The sequence below is a fragment of the Saccopteryx leptura genome, chromosome 2 (genome assembly GCF_036850995.1).
Source record: "Saccopteryx leptura isolate mSacLep1 chromosome 2, mSacLep1_pri_phased_curated, whole genome shotgun sequence".
NCBI lineage: Eukaryota > Metazoa > Chordata > Mammalia > Chiroptera > Emballonuridae > Saccopteryx > Saccopteryx leptura.
In genome coordinates, this window is record NC_089504.1 from 137,435,692 (window position 1) to 137,456,954 (window position 21,263).

Below are 21,263 nucleotides of genomic sequence, written 5' to 3' on the forward strand. Positions count from 1 at the left end.
TGATGGGATGTAACTGGAGGTTTTTCAGTGGAGAATTGACATGATCTGACTTCCTTTTAAAAGGATTCCCCTCAGTTTTCTGCTGAGAATAGACCACAGGGAGCAAGGATAGAAATCTGGAGGTTAGTGAGACTATTATATAATAATAATGCCTCAGGCTAAGGTGATGGTGGCTTGTGCCAGAGGGAAGCAGTGCAGGTGGTGAGCAGTGGGCAGATTCTGCGTATACGATGAAGGTAGAGTCTACAAGATTTGCTGGTGGATTAGTTGTGGAGTGTGTGTGTGTGTGTGCGTGTGTGTGTGTGAGAGAGCGAGAGACAGAGAAACAGACAGACAGAATGTGTCATAAATAATATCAAATCTGCCTGACCTGCGGTGGCGCAGTGCATAAAAGCGTTGACATGGAACGCTGAGGTTGCCGGTTCAAAACCCTGGGCTTGCCTGGTCGAGGCACGTATGGGAGTTGATGCTTTCTGCTCTTCCCCTCTTCTCTTTCTCGTCCCCTCTCTCTAAAATGAATAAATAAAATCTTAAAAAAAAACAACCAAATCTTTCTTAAACATTAGGCCTTAACTATTACCAGTGATAAATTTTATACCATATCTTAAAAACAAGCATTTCTGCTGTACACTAGAAATTAATACAAAATAATATTATTGAGTGTAAACAGTATTAAAAATATATATAAATGGGCCCTGGCCGGTTGGCTCAGCGGTAAAGCGTCGGCCTGGTGTGCAGGGACCCGGGTTCATTTCCCCGCCAGGGCACATAGGAGAAGCGCCCATCTGCTTCTCCACCCCTCCCCCTCTCCTTCCTCTCTGTCTCTCTCTTCCCCTCCCGCAGCCAAGGCTCCATTGGAGCAAAGATGGCCCGGGCGCTGGGGATGGCTCCTTGGCCTCTGCCCCAGGCGCTAGAGTGGCTCTGGTCGCGTCAAAGTGACACCCTGGAGGGGCAGAGCATCGCCCCCTGGTGGGCAGAGCATCGCCCCCTGGTGGGCGTGCCGGGTAGATCCCGGTCAGGCGCATGCGGGAGTCTGTCTGTCTCTCCCCGTTTCCGGCTTTAGAAAAATACAAAAAAAAAAAAATTATATATATATATATATATATATATAAATACAAGCATGCCAATGTGTGGTAACATTCTGGGTGAGAATCTTTGCTCTTTACACATAACTAAGTCTATTTCACAGGGTTTTTTTGTTTTGTTTTGTTTTGTTTTGTTTTTTACCATTTTACACAAACTGACCCTGACAATATTAAGCTAAATCATCACTAGATGGCACTATAGCTTTGTTACATCCTAGGAGATAGGCCACAGCAGACACAAAGTAAATTTTATAAGTTTTATTGCAGACCTGCACAGGGACTGCAGGCAACCCATGCAAGGGAGCACTGCGGCCCCCCAAACCTGCGCAGGGACTGCAGGTAACCCACACAGGGGAACACTGCAGCCCCCCAAACCTGCACAGGGATGCAGGTAACCCACACAGGGGAACACTGCAGCCCCCCAAACCTGCGCAGGGACTGCAGGCAACCCACGCCTCCGAAGAGACTGGAGCACTGCAGCCTCGAGCTTCTAAAATGGCTCCTTTTTATAGGGTGGCTATCTAGGATGAGCAAGCATCATACAGAAGCTGATGTGGCTGTTAGTCATTGGCTAGGGAGGTCGTGCGCAGTTACGGGGGGGGGGGGTATTACTCAGTGGAGAATTTCAAACATAAACTTCTGATAAGGGTCTCTGACTCAATGCAGGATGTTGCTGAACTCTTTGTTTTCGGCGTCACAGGGACCTTGTACACTCTTGGCAGCCCCAGCATGTCAGTACTCCTTGAATCTAACAAGCTTTAGTTTATTGAAGATTTCAATTCTCAGTGGGAGCTCAATTTCTTTTATAGCAAACTGTTCTTAAGGAGCCAGCAATCAGGATTTTTAGAAATGAATTAGGGACCTGTGTTTAGAAGTTTGCCTAGTGACTGTTTAAAGCAGGGGTAGTTAACCTTTTTATACCTACTGCCCACTTTTGTATCTCTGTTAGTAGTAACATTTTCTTTTTTTCCTTTTTTTATTATTATTTTTTCATTTTTCCAAAGCTGGAAACGGGGAGGCAGTCAGACAGACTCCCGCATGCGTCCGACCGGAATCCACCTGGCATGCCTACCAGGGGGCGATGCTCTGCCCCTCTGGGGGGTCGCTCTGTTGCATCCAGAGCCATTCCAGCGCCTGAGGCAGAGGCCTCAGAGCCATCCCCAGCGCCCGGGCCATTTTTGCTCCAATGGAGCCTCGGCTGCGGGAGGGGAAGAGAGACAGAGAGGAAGGAGAGGGGGAGGGGTGGAGAAACAGATAGGCGCTTCTCCTGTGTGCCCTGGTCGGGAATTGAACCCGGGACTCCTGCACGCCAGGCCGACGTTCTACCACTGAGCAAACCGGCCAGGGCCAGTAGTAATATTTTCTAACTGCCCACTGGTTCCACAGTAATGGTGATTTATAAAGTAGGGAAGTAACTTTTTTCATAAAATTTATAAAGCAGAGTTACAGCAAGTTAAAGCATATAATAATAATTACTTACCAAGTACTTTATGTCAGATTTTCTCTAAGTTTGGTAGGATAAATCTTTATAAAACAACTTACTATAGTTAAATCTATCTTTTTATTTATACTGTGGTTGCTCTGCTACTGCCTACCATGAAGGCTGGAACACCCACTAGTGGGCGGTAGGGACCAGGTTGACTACCACTGGTCTAAAGGATCGTCAACTGCAAATAGCAGATAAGAAACCAAAGAGGAAACCTACAAACTTACACAAACTTGGGGCTACAGCTTCCTACAGATTCCTTACAACTTACAAGGACATTTAGGTAGAGAGAAAAAGCTAGAAGGAAGCTGATGCCCTAGAAAACTCAAAACTTCACACTTGATTCAAAAGTCTGAAGAAAGCCCTAGTTCAGTTGGTTGGAGCATTGTCTGGAAGCACAAAGGCTGCTAGTTCGATCCCTGGTCAGTGCACAGACAGGAACAGATTGATGTTACTGTCTCTCTCTCTTCGCTTGTTAAAAATCAATCAAAAGAAAAGAAAAGAAAAAGAAAAGAAAGTCTGAGGAGAAATACATTCTGGAATTGCAGGGGCAAGTCACACTTGCTTGGGTATAATTTATCTGTTGTTTGCCTTTCAATGCCGATTTGAAAACTAACTGAAGTGGCAATATTTTATCAGAAATATGTTTACAATTTTATTTAGAATTTACATTTATAACCATTTATAAATTATATTTATAAATAACATACTCCAAAACTGGTAAAGGAAATTATTTCTTCTTGTCATTCTAGTTAACTTCGTTAGTTTTATTGAATTGTTTCCCAGCACTTAGGAAAAATAAAGCTCTTATTTTTAATGTACCTGAATTATGTAAGATCAGAAAAATAATTCAACAATTTGAATTTGAAATGAGATATAATTTGAATAAAAGATGAACGGATGGCAAATGAGCCTATGGAAAAAACATTCAAATGTTGTTAGTCATTAAGGAAATGAAAATTAAAACCATGATGAGGTACCTGAGATACAGTTTCATACTTACCTACTAAGATGATTATGATCAAAGACAGACAATTCTAAGTGTTGGTGAGGATGTGGAGGAACTGGAATTCTGGTAAACTGACAGTAGGAATGTAAAGTGACAGCCATTTTGGGAAAAGTTTGCAGTTAATCACATCGTTGTATCTTCTTGCCATTCCATTTCTTTTCTTTAATTGATTTTAATTTATTGTGTTTACATAGATTCTAGTGTTGCCCTGAATGCGACACTGTATTCCCCTCAACATCCCCCTTGCCCCCCTCCCCATAGCACCCTCCCCCCTTCCCATCAGGTTTATCTCATTCTATCATCCCCTTTCCCTCTGTCCTTTATTCCTCTGGTTGCCATTCCATTTCTTTTCCAATGGAAAAGAAAGCAGAGGCCTATACAAAGACTTGTATACAGATGTCCATATCAGCTTTATTTGTAACAACAACAACCACCCAGAAAAACCCATATACTAATCAATAGGAAAATGGATAAACAATTTTATATCTACATAAAATGGAACACTACTTGCCAACAAAAAGGAGCGAACTATTTGTTTGTTTTTGTATTTTTCTGAAGTGAGAAGTGGGGAGGCAGAGAGACAGACTCCCACATGCACCTGACCAGGATTCACCCAGCAAACCCACCAGGGGGCAATGCTCTGCCCATCTGGGGTGTTGCTCCATTGCAACCAGAGCCATTTTTTTAATGCCTGAGGTGGAGGCCATGGAGCCATCCTCAGCACCTGGGGCCAACTTTGCTCCAATGGAGCCTTGGCTGTGGGAGGGGAAGAGAGAAATAGAGAAAAGGGGGAGTAGGGTAGAGAAGCAGATGAGTGCTTTTCCTTTTGTGCCCTGGGTGGAAATTGAACCTGGGACTTCCACATGCTGGGCCGACGCTCTACTGCTGAGCCAACCGGCCAGAGCCAAGGAGTGAACTATTAATACACAAATTACATATATGAATTTCAAAATAATTTTTTTTCTTTTTTTTTCTTGTATTTTTCTGAAGCTGGAAACGGGGAGAGACAGTCAGACAGACTCCCGCATGCGCCCAACCGGGATCCACCCGGCACGCCCACCAGGGGCGATGCTCTGCCCACCAGGGGGCGATGCTCTGCCCCTCTGGGGTGTCTCTCTGCCGCTACCAGAGCCACTCTAGCACCTGGGGAAGAGGCCAAGGAGCCATCCCCAGCGCCCCGGGCCATCTTTGCTCCAATGGAGCCTTGGCTGCGGGAGGGGAAGAGAGAGACAGAGAGGAAGGAGGGGGGTGGAGAAGCAAATGGGCGCTTCTCCTATGTGCCCTGGCCAGGAATCGAACCCGGGTTCCCCGCACGCCAGGCCGATGCTCTACCGCTGAGCCAACCGGCCAGGGCCAATTTTTTTTTCTTTGAGACCGAAAAAGAGTACATACTGCCTGACCAGGTGGTGGCGCAGTGGATAAAGCGTTGGATTGGGATGTGGAGGACTCAGGTTCGAGACCCCCGAGGTCGCCAGCTTGAGTGCGAGCTCATCTGGTTTGGCAAAGCTCACCAGCTTGGACCCAAGGTCGCTGGCTCAAGCAAGGGGTTACTCGATCTGCTGAAGGCCCGTGGTCAAGGCACATATGAGAATGCAATCAATGAACAACTAAGGTGTCGAAATGCGCAACAAAAAATTAATGATTGATGCTTCTCATCTCTCTCTGTTCCTGTCTGTCTGTCCCTATCTATCCCCTCTCTCTGACTCTCTCTCTGTCTCTGTAAAAAAAAAAAAAAAAAAAAAAGAGTACATACTGTATGACTGAATATATATAAGAGCCTACAGTGCAAACTAATCTATAGTGACAGAAAGCTTGTTAGTAGTTGCTTGGGGTCAGGAGGATATGGAGAAGGACAGGAGGGGAGAATACAGTAGATCCTAACATAGATCCTAAATATGTTCACTACCTATATATACTGTGATGGCTTCATGAGTATACACGTATATCAGAACATTAAATTATACACTTTAAAATGATAAAGTATTGTAGGTCAACTGTACCTCAGTAAGCTGCTGAACTTTAATAATGAGACATCAATGTGTGTGTGATACTTGTTAATTTACTCATTTGTTTGCTTTTTCTTTAATTTAACAGGATTTATTGAGTGTCCAACTATGCCAGAAGATAAAAGAGAAATAAGATGGTTTGTCTCTAAGTCCAGTCCAGGAGCTAGGCTGTGACTGTCTACAGGATATCCTTGTTGAATATACCCATAGGACACTAAGAAAATGTCAAGATCAGTGTGTGTGTGGGAGAAGGCTTTTCAGAGGACCTTAAGCCTGAGCGGCATTTTGAAGGATAAGGAGGGGGTTAGGGGCAGTGAGGAGGGGTGTGTATGTGTGGTGGTTGTGGCAGCTATCTGTCTTAAGCAAAACCTAGAGAGAACAGGTCCTGTGCAAGGAAAGAAAACTGTAGTGGAGAAGAGGAGGTTTTTGAAACAAGACAGGATTAAGTAAGTAAATCTTGATCACTAAGAGCCTAGTGATCAGGAATTTGGCTCTGCTATTGAAGGCTTGGGGAGCCAGGGAAGGTTTTAAGCAAGGACTACATGATCAGATGGCAACATCATTCAGAGCACAGATAGGTCAAGTTGAGAAAGCAAAACTGACATCTTGTCCTTAGGTTGTCTGTTGTTATGGTTAAGCAAGCATATTAGTCTCCAAATCTTGCTAATAGCTTTTCCTGAATCACACACATTTTCAGATGTGTCCAATTCTTTCTCTCCTTGCTTTAGTTGCCTTAGTTCTGATCCTCATAACCGCTTGCTTGGATTACCACACTATCCTCAAACTGGTGGTCTCTTCAGTCCTGCCTGTCTTCTAAACTATTTGTTACTTGCAGCTTAAAACATTATTCTAAGACTCAGATCTGATCCTCTTAGCTGAAAACCTGATCTTCAGTCCCCAGGCTTGCTCCTTAACCAGCACTATCTCTATCATTCCAATAATGATAATCACAATAATAGTGCAACTATCAATTATTTTCCATAGGCCAGAACTGTGCTGAGCACTTTACTTTTATCTCATCAAATTGTCCAATACATTATTATTATCATCATCACTACTTTACAGGCGAGAAAACAGATTCTTAGTGTAGGGGAGGAAGAAGTTTTCTGTACCCATTTATGTTCAGTATCGGGGATATGTGAATTAAACTGACAAAAAAAATCCAAAAACAGATTAATGAGGGAAAAAACAATATTTACACACACAACACACATACATGCAGGAGAATTTAGTTTTGAATAACTCAAAGCGGTGGTTACAATTTGGGCTTATATACCTAACTTAGCAGGTAATGGGAAAGGGGAGAAAGGTCACTTATGGGAATAACTTTTTTTTTTTAAGACTATTCATTTTAGAAAAGAGAGAGAGAGAAGGGGGGAGGAGCAGGAAGCATCCACTCCCATATGTGCCTTGACCAGGCAAGCCCAGGGTTTTTTTTTTTGTTTTTTTTTTCATTTTTCCGAAGCTGAAAACAGGGAGGCAGTCAGACAGACTCCCGCATGCGCCCGACCAGGATCCACCCGGCATGCCCGCCAGGGGGCGATGTTCTGCCCCTCTGGGGCGTCGCTCTGTTGCATCCAGAGCCATTCTAGCGCCTGAGGCAGAGGCCACAGAGCCATCCTCAGTGCCCAGGCCATCTTTGCTCCAGTGGAGCCTCGGCTGCGGGAGGGGAAGAGAGAGACAGAGAGGAAAGAGAGGGGGAGGGGTGGAGAAGCAGATGGGCGCTTCTCCTGTGTGCCCTGGCCGGGAATCGAACCCGGGACTCCTGCACGCCAGGCTGACGCTCTACCGCTGAGCCAACCGGCCAGGGCCGCAAGCCCAGGGTTTTGAACCAGTGACCTCAGCATTCCAGGTCAACACTTTATCCACTGAACCACCACAGGTCAGGCTGGGAATGACTTTTTGGAAAGATAAATGGAGAAAAAGATAAATTCTCCCTTAGAATAGATGAGAGCTAGTCTTGTTAAGATGTCTGTTTGGGTGTGGTGTCTATTTTTCAAGTCAAGAAGACTTGCTCCTGGATAGGTTATGACAACTGAGTTTTTACTGGAGGCTCTGCTTTAGGCAGATAATGGATTTCAGGAACTCAAATGCTTTCAGTTCAAAACAATTCTTATACCAAAGAAGGAAGGTTTAATAATGTACCTGGTACCAGCCCATGACACTCCAATAAATTCAATAAAAATAGAAAAATTTCCTTAAATTACCAATGAGCTAGTGGAATTTGAAACTAGAAACACAATACCATTTACGTTAGCACTCCAAAAGTGAACTATTTACATATAAATCTAACAAAATATGTATAAGATTTGTATGAAGAAATGTTAAAACTCTGATAAAGTATCAAAGAACCAAATAAATGGAGAGATATTCCATAGGAAGACTCATTATTGCCAAGTAGTCAGTTCTGCCTAATTTTGCCTATAGATTCAATGCAATCCCAGTCAAAGTCCCAACAACAACAAAATAATGTGTCAAGGTCATACAGCCAATAGGTGTAATTGAATAACTTGTCCAAACTCCCCCCCCCCCCAAATTTTATAGACAAATTTGAGTATGAAATGCATATATTTTACTTGTACTTGCAAAATACATCAGTTATGAGAGAACTCATCCTCTGAACAAAAATATAGGTATTAGGTTGCCGAAGGAGGGACACACCAGGCCTGATGAGTTTTTAAGAAATTTATTTATGTACCTGCGAACAGACAGCCTAAGTCGGCCTGGCGTGCAGGGGTACCGGGTTCGATTCCTGGCCAGGGCGCACAGGAGAAGCGCCCATCTGCTTCTCCACCCCTCCCCCTCTCCTTCCACTCTGTCTGTTCCTTCCCCTCCTGCAGCAAAGGATGGCCCGGGCTCCACTGGAGCAAAGTTGGTCCGGGTGCTGAGGATGGCTCTGTGGCCTCTGCCTCAGGCGCTAGGATGGCTCTGGTTGCAGCAGAGCGACGCCTCAGATGGGCAAAGCATCGCTCCCTGGTGGGCGTGCCGGGTGGATCCCGGTCGGGCACATGCGGGAGTCTGTCTGACTGCCTCCCCGTTTCCAACTTCAGAAAAATACAAAAAAAAAAAAAAAATTACATCAATCCTGAGAGTAAGAAAAGCCTCAGCCCATATAGGAGGGAGTTTGGTGGTATTTCCCACTGCAGGGCGAAAACTTGTTCCCTGTAGCAGTTAAACAATGGAGGGGGTGGTGATTAATGACCAAGCAACAGAATGTTCAGGTAAGTGATGGGGAGGTGATTAATTGGCAGGATGTGCCAGGAAGGAGGGGAGAGGTAAGATATCAATCAGGATCCCTCAGGTGGCGAGTTACAGAACTGCCCTGGCGCCAGGTCACCTTAAGTTCAACCTGGCTAGTTGAGGCTTTTGGTAAGAGACCATGGACCCGAACCGAATGATAGGCCCATACTTAAGAACATAAGTCATGTGGGGGAGGAACAAACTGTCTTCTACCCTCAAGGTTCTTCTGGCTGGTCTAATAATAAAATAGACATGAGATAGGTTAGCAAAAGAAAATAAATTGAATATATAAGAATGTATAGGCTTGGCTAGTTGGCTCAGTGGATAGAGCATTGACCCGGTATGGATGTTCCAGGTTCAATTCCTGGTCAGGGCACACAGTAGAAGTGACCATCTGCTTCTCTCCCTCTTCCCGTCCCCCTTCTCTCCCTCTTCCCTTCCCACAGCCAGTGGCTTGATTGGTTCCAGTGTAGACCTCAGGCACTAAGGATAGCTTGTTGGTCCAAGTGTCAGCCTTAGGTGCTAAAAATAGCTTGGTTGATTTGAGCATTGGCCCCAGACAGGGGTTGCTGGGTGGATCCTGGTCCTGGTGCATGCAGGAGTCTTTCTATCTCCTCTCCACTCACTTAAAAAAAAAAATGTATAAGAATGGGAACTCCACATAACCTAAAAGTGTCAGGAACCCCCACCTCACCCCACCCCATGTGTTGGTCAAATGAGTTTGTAAATATGATATATAGGTTTGCTCGCTTATAGTTTGCATTGGGTGTGGGGGACAGGCTGTAAGCAGGCGGGGTCATTATACCCTAAGGTTTAGTTTTAAGACTAAGCCCTCTCACCCTAAGTGACTTTGTATCAGAGACTTCCTTGCTTGAATATTGGATTAAAGGTTTTGATTTCTACACTATAAAATGGGGCAGAGGAGCCCATGCTGGAGGAGAGCAGAGAAAGACCATGTGGAGGAGAGGAGAAGCAGCCAAGATGGCGGAGTGCTGAAGGAGAAGTCAGTTTGTGCAGAGTTTGTGCAGAGAGAAGGAGATGGGGAACAGAGGTGAATATAGCTAGTGAGGTAGAACCTTTGATTCTAGGAAACTTGGATAAGTCAGTGGCTTTGGGAGTCCTGAATGGAAAGGGAAGTGTTTCCCCACTGTGTGTATTTCTTGCCCACCTGGTGCAAGGTAGGATTAAAGCTAATGGCCTACCAGTTCTTGGCTCCGTTGTTTCATTACTGTCTATCCGAATCAAATGCGAACCTGCATGGGCCAAGTGACTGTGATGGTGGCCGTGACTACTGGCTTTACACCAGTGGTCCCCAACCCCCGGGCTGCAGACCAGTACCAGTTTGTGGGCCATTTGGTACCGGTCCGCAAAGAAAGAATAAATAACTTACATTATTTCCGTTTTATTTATATTTAAGTCTGAATGATGTTTTATTTTTTAAAAATGACCAGATTCCCTCTGTTACATCCGTCTAAGACTCACTCTTGACGCTTGTCTCGGTCATGTGATACATTTATCCGTCCCACCCTAAAGGCTGGTCCGTGAAAATATTTTCTGACATTAAACCGGTCTGTGGCCCAGAAAAGGTTGGGGACCACTGCTTTACACCATGCATAAAAGGTTCAGAGATAGAAAGGAAATATGGGTATGTAAGACATGCTGACGTAGGGATGAGGTAAGAGGCTTTGGGGGCTTCCAAAGGTCATTGCAGGATAAAAACAACAGACCTTTAGTAAGTAGAAGCTTGCCTGCCCCATGGATAGGTGGAAAAAAGTTATCTCGGATAATCTCTTATGGGCAAGGCCTCTAATTCAAATTCTTCTAGGTAGTTAAGAAGTTTCTTTTGAGCCTGTGGCTAAAGTTGCCTTTGGCACAAAACAATCTGCATACCACAGAGGCACAGGTAAGGTGATTCATTCTGGATCCCCCCTCCCCCCAATCACAAGGTCAGAAGATAGCTCAAATTGTTATCAGTTGATAAGTCTACTTGGTTGCATTTAGGCCAGTTTTGATAAAAACAATTAAAATTTTCTTTTAATTAAAAAAACAGCAACACATCAACACCAAACAACAGAAAACCCAGGTGTCTGTTTTTCATGGCTTATCTGCAACTATTAGAATGTAAGGACTTTTCTGAACTATAGTAACATACATTTTAGAAAAAAACATTTGAGCTACGGTATAAAGAATGGTAGCTCAGTTGGTTAGAGCATTGTCCCAATGTGCCAAGGTTGAGAGTTCAATTCCCAATCAGGGTACATATAAGAATCAACATTTGAAGGCATAAATAAGTGGACAACAAATTGATGTTTCTAGCTGCCCCCCTTTTCTCTCTCTAAAATAAATATAAAGAAAGCTCTGGCTGGGTTGCTCAGTGGACAGAGCATCATTCTGGCATGCTGAGGTCAGGGATTCAATCCTCAGTCAGAACACATATAAGAAGCAACCAATGATTGTATAACTAGGTAGTGTTGGAATCCATGGGAGTCCGAAAGAGACCAGAGTAACAGGCTTTATTGAAAGGAAGAAAGGAACCCTGCCGGGCACTTCTCCCAGGGAGAATAGCCTCAGTACAAGCTAGGGAGATGTTGCACAGATAAAATATATTATGCTCACTTTGTTAAAGATGGCGCTGCCCACAAGGAAGCCCATTGCCCAGGTGATATTAATGTGTGTTGGAGGCGGGCTGTGGGCAGGCAAGATGCTTGTAGCTGGGGCTTGGTTTTAGGACTAAGCCTTTCCCACCCTTTTTGATGTGGGGTGGTGCAATCCCATCATGCCTCAGATAAGTGACTTTGTATTAGAGACTTCCCTATTTTGTATATTGGATTAAAGGTTTTGATTTCTACACTATAAAATGGGGGCAGAACGGGAGCTTGCTCTCTCGGTTCCTGAAATTAGCATTAGAGAGCAGAGCAGAGAAAGGCCACGTGGAGGAGGCCAGGAGAAGCAGCCAAGATGGCGGAGTGCTGAGTGAGAAGCCAGTTTGTGCAGAGTTTGTGCAGGGAGAAGGAAGGAGACGGGAAACAGAGGTCAATAAGTCTGGTGAGCTAGAAACCTTTGATTCTAGGAAACTCGGATAAGTCCGTAGCTTTGTGAGCACAGAATGAGTGGGTTTTGGAGCCCTGTAAAGCCAGCAGCCACAGCCAGGGCCACTATCAAAACAGCCCGGCCCATGCAGGTTCGCATTGGATTCGGACAGTCGGTAAAGAAACAGCGGAGCCAAAAGCTGATGGGCCATAACCTTTAATCCTACCTTGCACCCGGCGGGCAAGTAAAAATACACACTGGGCTCCAAAACCCAGTCACATTCAGTGCTCACAAAGCCACTGACTTATCCGAGTTTCCTAGAATCAAAGGTTTCTAGCTCACCAACCTTATTCTCCTCAGTTCCCCATCTCCTTCCTTATCCCAGATACAAACTCTACACAGACTGGCATCTCACTCAGCACTCCGCCATCTTGGCTGCTTTTCCTGGCCTACTCCACGTGGCCTCCTTTAGCTGCTGGCTCTACTCTCTCCGCTCTCTCATGCTAACCTCAGGAACCAAGAGCGCAAACTCTCGTTCCGTCCCCATTTTATAGTGTAGAAATCCAAACCCTTAATCCAATATACATAATAGGGAAGTCTCTAATACAAAGTCACTTCTCTGAGGCATGATAGGATTGTACCACCTTACACCAAAAAGGGTAGGAAAGGCTTAATCCCAAAACCAAGCCCCAGGCTAAAGGATTCTGCCTGCCTTTAGCCCACCCCAACACACATTAATATCACCTGGGCGACTGCCTCCTCGTGTTATCTTTAACAAAGTGAGCATAATACATTTTATCCGCCCAACAAGCCCAGTGTGTGTTTTTACTTGCCTGCTGGTTGCAAGCTAGGATTAAAGATGATGGTCCACCAGTTTTTGGCTCCATTGTTTCTTTTTTTTTTTTTGTATTTTTCTGAAGCTGGAAATGGGGAGAGACAGTCAGATAGACTCCCGCATGCGCCCAACCGGGATCCACCTGGCACGCCCACCAGGGGCGATGCTCTGCCCACCAGGGGGCGATGCTCTGCCCCTCCGGGGCGTTGCTCTGCCGCGACCAGAGCCACTCTAGCGCCTGGGGCAGAGGCCAAGGAGCCATCCCCAGCGCCCGGGCCATCTTTGCTCCAATGGAGCCTTGGCTGCGGGAGGGGAAGAGAGAGACAGAGAGGAAGGAGGGGGCGGGGGTGGAGAAGCAAATGGGCGCTTCTCCTATGTGCCCTGGTCGGGAATCGAACCTGGGTCCCCCACACGCCAGGCTGACGCTCCACCGCTGAGCCAACCAGCCAGGGCCGGCTCCATTGTTTCTTTACCGACTGTCCGAATCCAATGCGAACCTGCATGGGCCAGGCGGCTGTGATGGTGGCCGTGGATACTGGCTTTACAGGAGATGAATTTATAGGGTTAAAAGGAGGGTCTCAAGCAAGTGGGTGTTGAGTCAAAAGTCCTGGTATGCTTCCTTCTGTGGTTTTATGATATCGGCTTCTTGGAACCCTTCTTCTCGGGGTGGCCGACCAGTTTCTTAGAACTTCTCTGTTTCAGGGGCGATAGTCCAGTAAGTAAGGGTGGGGTCAGATAAACAAGCGGAAGAGCAGAAGGGCAGCTTGGAAGTTCTGGTGAATTCATGTATCTATCAGGTGGAACAACGAGTTGCTTCTCTCTCTCTTCCCCTCATTCCTTCCTCTCTCTCTCTCAAACCAAATTTTAAGAAGCTTATAAGCGACCCTGGGTGATTGGCTCAGTGATAGTGCATTGGCCCAGTGTATGAATATCCTGGGTTCAATTCCTGGTCAGGGCACACAGGAGAAGCCCCCGTCTGCTTCTCCACCACTCCCCCTCTCACTTCTCTCTCTCTATCTCTCTTCCCCTCCTGCAGCCAAAGCTCGATTGGAGCAACTTGGCCTCAGGCACTGAGGATGGGTCTATGGCAGAGGTTCTCAAAGTGTGCCACGGCGCACTGGTGCACCCTAGATTTCCAGGTGCACTCTATGGTATTCCAGAGAAATATGTGCCTGTTGGGGACCAAAAAACCAACAGGGTTTTTGGAGTTTAGAATTTTGGGGGACAGAGGTGTGAAGAATTGGCTGTAAGCTGACAGTCTGCCCAACCCCCCACCTCACTTGCCTGATTAGGTTGCAAAAGGCTGTTAAGCTGTGATGCTGGATTGTTTATATTACCCCCCATGTTCCCCGGAAAGAGGGAGGCAAGTTTCTTCTATCCTTTGTTTGGTGTCAAGTTAAGATATGTATGGTGGGGGTTTTCTGCACTCAACACAATTAAGAGTAAAAAGAGAAGAATTCTTCAATGTATTGATGAGGAAGTGAGAGTTTGCTTTTCAAATATATGCCCAAACATTGAAGAAATCACTAGGACACATCAGGCTCATGTTTCTCATAAACACAAGCACGAAAAAACAACACATTAGCGCTGGGACCTGCTGAATTTACTAAATCTTACTAAGAATGTATCTATATATATAAAAAGATAACTTTTTTGTCATTTTTTAACCCCTCTTTTTTACAAATTCTAAAATGCATAACTCAAAAATGTAACATAAAAATATATTTTAATGTCAGAATAAATTTAATTTTGTCATATTTATTTTGTTAATTACCATAAAAGCACATTTGAATTTTATATTTTTTCTTTAATATTTGACTTAATTATTATAACATATTTCTCAGAAATTTGTATATAGTGCGCCTACAATTATTTGTAGGATTTTAAATGCGCCCTGACTTCAACAAGTTTGAGAACCACTGCTATGGTCTGCATTTTGGGCACTAAAAAAAGCTGGGTTGGAGCAATGAAGCAATGGCCCTAGATGGGCAGAGCATCGCCCCTCAGTGGGCTTGCCAGGTGGTTCCCAGTCCAGGTGCATGCAGGAGTCTGTCTCTCTGCCTCTTCTGCTCTCATTGAATAATTTAAAAAAAGAAAGAAATGAAGCTTATATGCATATGAAAAAAAGTCATCTGACAGGTAAAAGCACAAAACTATGTAGATAATTTACATGTGGGAAGTGAATCAATTCTAAGACTAGAAAGAAGGGGAAAGGGCATCTAGCAATGTCTTTAGGCTAGTTCCAAGTTTTGGATGAGGTGTCTTCACATTATTAAATTCATCTTCAGTGATGAGCACTGTGGATAAAAACGGGGCCCCACACTTAACCTGACAAGGTCGGGGAGGCTTACCTGATGGGCTTACAATCTCAGAGACCTAAAGTAACCACATAAGATGGTCTGAAATTAAAACTCCCTAACTAAAATCAGTTCAAGACAGGTAGTCTGTCGGGAGCCGATCTACAACTGCTGGCTGACAAGGTCACAGCAGGAGAAGACCCACAACTGCTGGCTGACAAGGTCACAGCAGAAGAAGATCAAAAACTGCTGATTGACAAAGTCACAGCAGAGAAGACCAACGGCTGCTGGTTGACAAAGTCACCACAGTGAAGACCAATGGCTGCCAATGGCTGCGGGTTGCCAAAGTCACCGCAAAGGAAAGGCACAACGATACTTCCCCCTTTGACCTTTTTGAATTAATCTGGCCTTATATCCCCCCTTTTTTCTGGGTGCATGCTATTATTTATGGCACAGGGATAATAGTACCGTGCTTTCCCTGTAGATTCATAGTAATTTCTTTGGAAATGAGACAGAGGGTGTGAGTTCCACAGAAAAGCCTGTAAGCCCCTTGAACTGGGCTCATAGATATAAGAGGCTGGCTATGATATCCCTCGTAAAGGGTTAAGTTTGTAGGAGAATTTCTTCTTATTAATCATGTTAGAAAGAATAGATTGTGACTTATGAATAGGTAGGAAACAGTAACTATACACAGAGCACCTTTCAGCCTTCACTTAATTCATCACTTTACCTCCCTAGCATTTTATTGTGGTAGAGTAAAGAAACTTTCTTTTCTTCTTGCATACCTGACCCGCAGGTGGTGGAACACTCTGAGAAAAATAAAGTTAGAACTTAACTAGTGTATGAATATAGTAAATAAATAAAATTTGACTAGACAATAGAATCCTAGATAAGGTAGAGTTATTAATCAGTACTGACCTTTTGGAAGTTTGTACCAATATTGTTATTGCTGTTCAAGTTATTGTATAATTGTACTTTGAATGACTTACCACCTGATTTATAGTTTATAGAAATGAATTAACTGTTACCTAGGAAATGTAACCATGGTGAAACAAAAACAATGATTAATCAATGTATTCTGAATACCATGTGATTGTAACTTAGTGTGTGTGCATAAAAAGAAAGCTAGACCAGCATTTGGGAGAGATGCCTGGCAGTAAATGCTAACTAGAGAATAAAAAGCCAAGAAAAGAATTCGGCTCTCTCACTCGATTCGCACCCACGCCATCTCTTCCTGTGGGACCCCTGGATTCCCCCCGGGGCTGGACCCTGGCAGTAGTCATGTCCTAGGGCAGTATTTTCCCCCAATAAAGGTCAGTGTTTACCTTAATGTCTTGTCTTTTTGCATCTACAATAACATACCTGGTCATATACTTTTAAAGTGGAAGAGTAAACATGCCTTTGAAATGTCAGTCATCTTCTCTTTCTGACTCCTTAGGGCACAACCAACAGTGCCACAAATCCCCTCATTGTTAATATCCTTTTTGTATGTTAACTAACATACAAAAGCAGTTATGTGTCTATGTTGGGCAGATAAAATATATGATGCTCACTTTGTTAAAGATGGTGCTGCCCACGTGGAAGCCTGTTACCCAGGTGATTATATCAGTTGCCTTTCTTGCTTGGGATGGGCATGATTATGTTAATATGTGTTGGGGGAGGGCTTTCATGCCAAAAGGTTTTAAAAGGAAGAGAGATCATGTTGTTTGGTAAGAAGAGTGATTACATGCTAGGAGGAGCCCATGCTAGAGAAGAAGAGCAGAGTAAGGCCACGTGGAAGAGAGGAGAGGCAGCCAAGATGATGGAGTGCTGAGGGAGAAGCCAGTTTGTGTAGAGTTTGTGCAGAGAGGAGATGGGCAACAGAAGTGAATAAGGTGGGTGAGCTAGAAACCTTTGATTCTAGGAAACTCGGATAAGTCAGTGGCTTTGGGAGCCCTAAATGGAAAGGGAAGTATTTTCCCACTGTGTATATTTCTTGCCTGCCGGCTGCAAGCTAGAATTAAAGGTGATGGCTCACCAGTTTTTGGCTCTGTTGTTTCATTACCGTCTTTCCAAATCTAATGTGAACCTGCATGGGCCAGGTGACTGGTCGTGGCTACTGGCTTTACAGTCTATAAGTTTTATTTTTTATCCATTCCCAGAGATTTTCTCCTCTTTGCTTTCTCCCCTCTCCCTTATCTATCACCAATGGATCTCATGTAACCCCCTTAGGTGTTCCCTTTTGAGTCTGATGTATAAAATAAGTGGTGAAACTGCCATTTTCCTAAATATTTTCTCAATCTGTTGAGATTCTGCTTCCCGTCAGTTTGGCCCAAGTAAACTCATAAGAATTCTTACAGGTTTGGATGTTTCTTATGTTGACAGTGCCAAAATTTTTTACTGGAAATTCTCTTTTGTAGAAATGTTAGACCTGTCTCCTGTCTCTGGTTTCTTGGGTAATGACTGAGATGTTCTTGCCTTTCACGGAGCTAGAACACAAACTGGTTAAGAACAATTCTTTTTTTTTTTTTGTATTTTTCTGAAGCTGGAAATGGGGAGAGACAGTCAGACAGACTCCCGCATGCGCCCGACCGGGATCCACCCGGCACGCCCACCAGGGGGCAATGCTCTACCCACCAGGGGGCGATGCTCTGCCCCTCCAGGGCATCACTCTGCCGCGACCAGAGCCACTCTAGCGCCTGGGGCAGAGGCCAAGGAGCCATCCCCAGTGCCCGGGCCATCTTTGCTCCAATGGAGCCCTGGCTGCGGGAGGGGAAGAGAGAGACAGAGAGGAAGGAGAGGGGGAGGGGTGGAGAGGCAGATGGGCGCCTCTCCTGTGTGCCCTGGCCGGGAATCAAACCCGGGACCTCTGCACGCCAGGCCGACGCTCTACCACTGAGCAAACCGGCCAGGGCCAAGAACAATTCTTAGACAAATTGATCTTGAACATGTATTACAGTTTATTGCTCACAAGAGAATTGGTAAGTGTCTGGAAATGAGGAGTCATAGATGAGAAAACAAAAGTTTACATCAGCAGCTAATGAAAACAAAAAAAAGCTGCCAGTATATTAATGAACACAGTTTTATTCACAGTCATAAAAACATCATACTGGTAATTATAATAAAACGGAGAGCAGAATACTCTGAAATGCCAGGTGTGTAGCCTATCAGAAATAAATATGCCATATTCATGTTAAGAAAGGAGAAGTCAGGCCCTGGCCGGTTGGCTCAGTGGTAGAGCGTCGGCCTGGCGTGCAGAAGTCCCGGGTTCGATTCCCGGCCAGGGCACACAGGAGAAGCACCCATCTGCTTCTCCACCCCTCCCCTCTCCTTCCTCTCTGTCTCTCTCTTCCCCTCCCGCAGCCAAGGCTCCATTGGAGCGAGGATGGCCCGGGCGCTGGGGATGGCTCCTTGGCCTCTGCCCCAGGCGTTAGAGTGGCTCTGGTCACAACAGAGCGACACCCTGGAGGGGCAGAGCGTCGCCCCCTGGTGGGCATGCCGGGTGGATCCCGGTTGGTCGCATATGGGAGTCTGTCTGACTGTCTCTCCCCATTTCCAGCTTCAGAAAAATACAAAAAAAAAAAAAAAAAAAAAGATAAAAAAAAGAAAGGAGAAGTCAGGCCCCTACCCCTCTTCTCTGAGGAGGAAGAAACAAGAAGAATTCAAGGGAAAGGAGCCCGTAGGGGTAACTGAGTCAGCCAGTTATAGATTAACTACTTCCTATAGTTCTCTGAAAGGTTGCCTGGGGCCACTTGTTACACAAAGCAAGGCAGATAGAACTTGTACATAGCTGAGACCCTTTCCCCTTTTCTGACCACATCTAAACTCATCCCCCCATCCTGGTGTTGTGTGATTGACGGGTACCACTAGACAAAGGGATCACGAGCCCCTTGCATGTAAACCTGTGTTCTGTAAAGGGTATATGAAATGTAAGAAAATCAACTTTGGGGAGCACGTGTTTTTGGAGTTTCTAGTCTTGTGTGCTCTGCTGGCTTTTATTTATTATTATTATTATTATTTTTTTTTTTTTTTTACTTTTTTTTTTGTATTTTTTTTTTTTTTCTGAAGCTGGAAACGGGAAGAGACAGTCAGACAGACTCCCACATGCGCCCGACCGGGATCCACCCGGCACGCCCACCAGGGGGCAATGCTCTGCCCCTCTGGGGTGTCGCTCTGTTGCAACCAGAGCCACTCTAGCGCCTGGGGCAGAGGCCAAGGAGCCATCCCCAGCGCCCGGGCCATCTTTGCTCCAATGGAGCCTCGGCTGTGGGAGGGGAAGAGAGAGACAGAGAGGAAGGAGAGGGGGAGGGGTGGAGAAGCAGATGGGCACTTCTCCTGTGTGCCCTGGCCAGGAATCGAACCCGGGTCCCCCGCACGCCAGGCCGACGCTCTACCGCTGAGCCAACTGGCCAGGGCCATTATTATTATTATTTTTAAAGAGACAGAGAGAGGGACAGATGTGATAAGGTACTGAAGAATTGCAAAAATTAATATTAATATTTTAGAAGGAAGGGTCAGGTTTCTTGCCCCCTCCTTTCTGTGGAGAATGGAGGGAGAAGAAAGTAGAAGCTTTTTGGCTTAAAAGGATGTACTATGTACTGAGATAAGAAACCCCCTTTTACTAAGAGGCTTAAAAGGCATTTTATGATTTAGGCCAAGTGTTGGGCAGATAAAATATATTATGCTCACTTTGTAAAGGATAACGTTGCCCACATGGAGGCCGTCGCCTTGGTGATATTAATGTGTGTTGAGAATCCTTGTAGCCTGGGGCTTGGTTTTGGGATTAAGCCTTTCCTACCCTTTTTGATGTGGGGCGGTACAATCCAATCATGCCTCAGAGAAATGACTTTGTATTGGAGACTTCCCTATTTTGTATATTGGATTAGAGGTTGTGAAGCTACAGTATAAAATGGGGATGGAGCGGGAGCTTGCTCTCTTGGTTCCTGGGATGATTAGCATGAGAGAGCAGAGGGAGCAGAGCAGAGAGCAGAAAGAGGCCATGTGGCCAGGAGAAGCAAGATGGTGGAATGCTGAGTGAGATGCCAGTTTGTGCAGTTTGACACTGGAGAAGGAAGGGGAACTGAGGAGAATAAGGCTGGTGAGCTAGAAACCTTTGATTCTAGGAAACTTGGATAAGTCAGTGGCTTTGGAGCACTGAATGTGAGTGGGTTTTAGAGCCCAGTGTGTGTTTTTACTTGCCCGCCGGGTGCAAGCTAGAATTAAAGAAAATGGCCTATCAGTTTTTGGCTCCATTGTTTCTTTACCGACTGTCCGAATCCAATGTGAACCTGCATGGGTCAGGAGGCTGCTGTAGTGGTGGCCCTGGCCGTGGCTTCTGGCTTTACACCAAGCATTCAGAGAGATTTTGTAAATATGATTTTTATACTTGTGTATGATTTACACCAGCTCAAGATGGCCGATCACATTCATGCTTAGGAAGGGCTATTGTATTGTAAATAGAGAGTTTTTGTACTAGGTTTTGAATGGAAGGAGGAAGGAGACTTGGACCCCCTTTCTTCCCCACATCTGTGAGGAAGAAGATAAACAGCTAGCCAGGAATGTGGGAGAAGAAAGAAAGATTTAAATAGCCCTTTCCTCTCCCCTTTCTTTCTCCTTCGTGGGCGATTTACAAAGGCTTATCCTCTGACATCATGTAAGCCCTTCCTTTTCCCCCAACCTGTATGTGATCAAGTGTATATAACTAGCCTCAGAGCTATATTTGAGATTACACGATTTGGGTCAACTATAACTCGTGTAAGTCATATGCAGCTGGCTTATTAATAAATCTCCTTTTAAAAATTCTTCTGTATCTTGCCTTGGTGTCTCTACATAACCCGTGGAATTAAGGTACTTTACAACACAGATAAAGACAGACAGACAGAAAGGGAGAGAGATGAGAAGCATCAATTCTTTGTTGTGGCTCTTTAGTTGTTCATAGACTGCTTTCTCATATGTGCCTTGACCAGGGGGCTATAGCAGACTGAATGACCCCTTACTGAAGCCAACGACCTTGAGGTTTCAAACCTGGGGCCTCCATGTCCCAGTCTGATGCTCTATTCACTGTGCCACCTACTGGTCAGGCTCTGCTGGCTTTTAATAAATTCTCTTTCCTATGATTAAGTTATCTGAGTGTCTGATTCTTGGTCAAACAAGTTTGTGGAAGCAGAGAACATAAGTGACAAACTCTAATTTTGAAGAGGTGGTTGCGAGTTCATTATCAAACTACCAAATAAGAAGCAGAAACATGGTTTGCCTAGTTCTTGGTTTGGGACAATACTTTTTCCTTTGGCATGCGA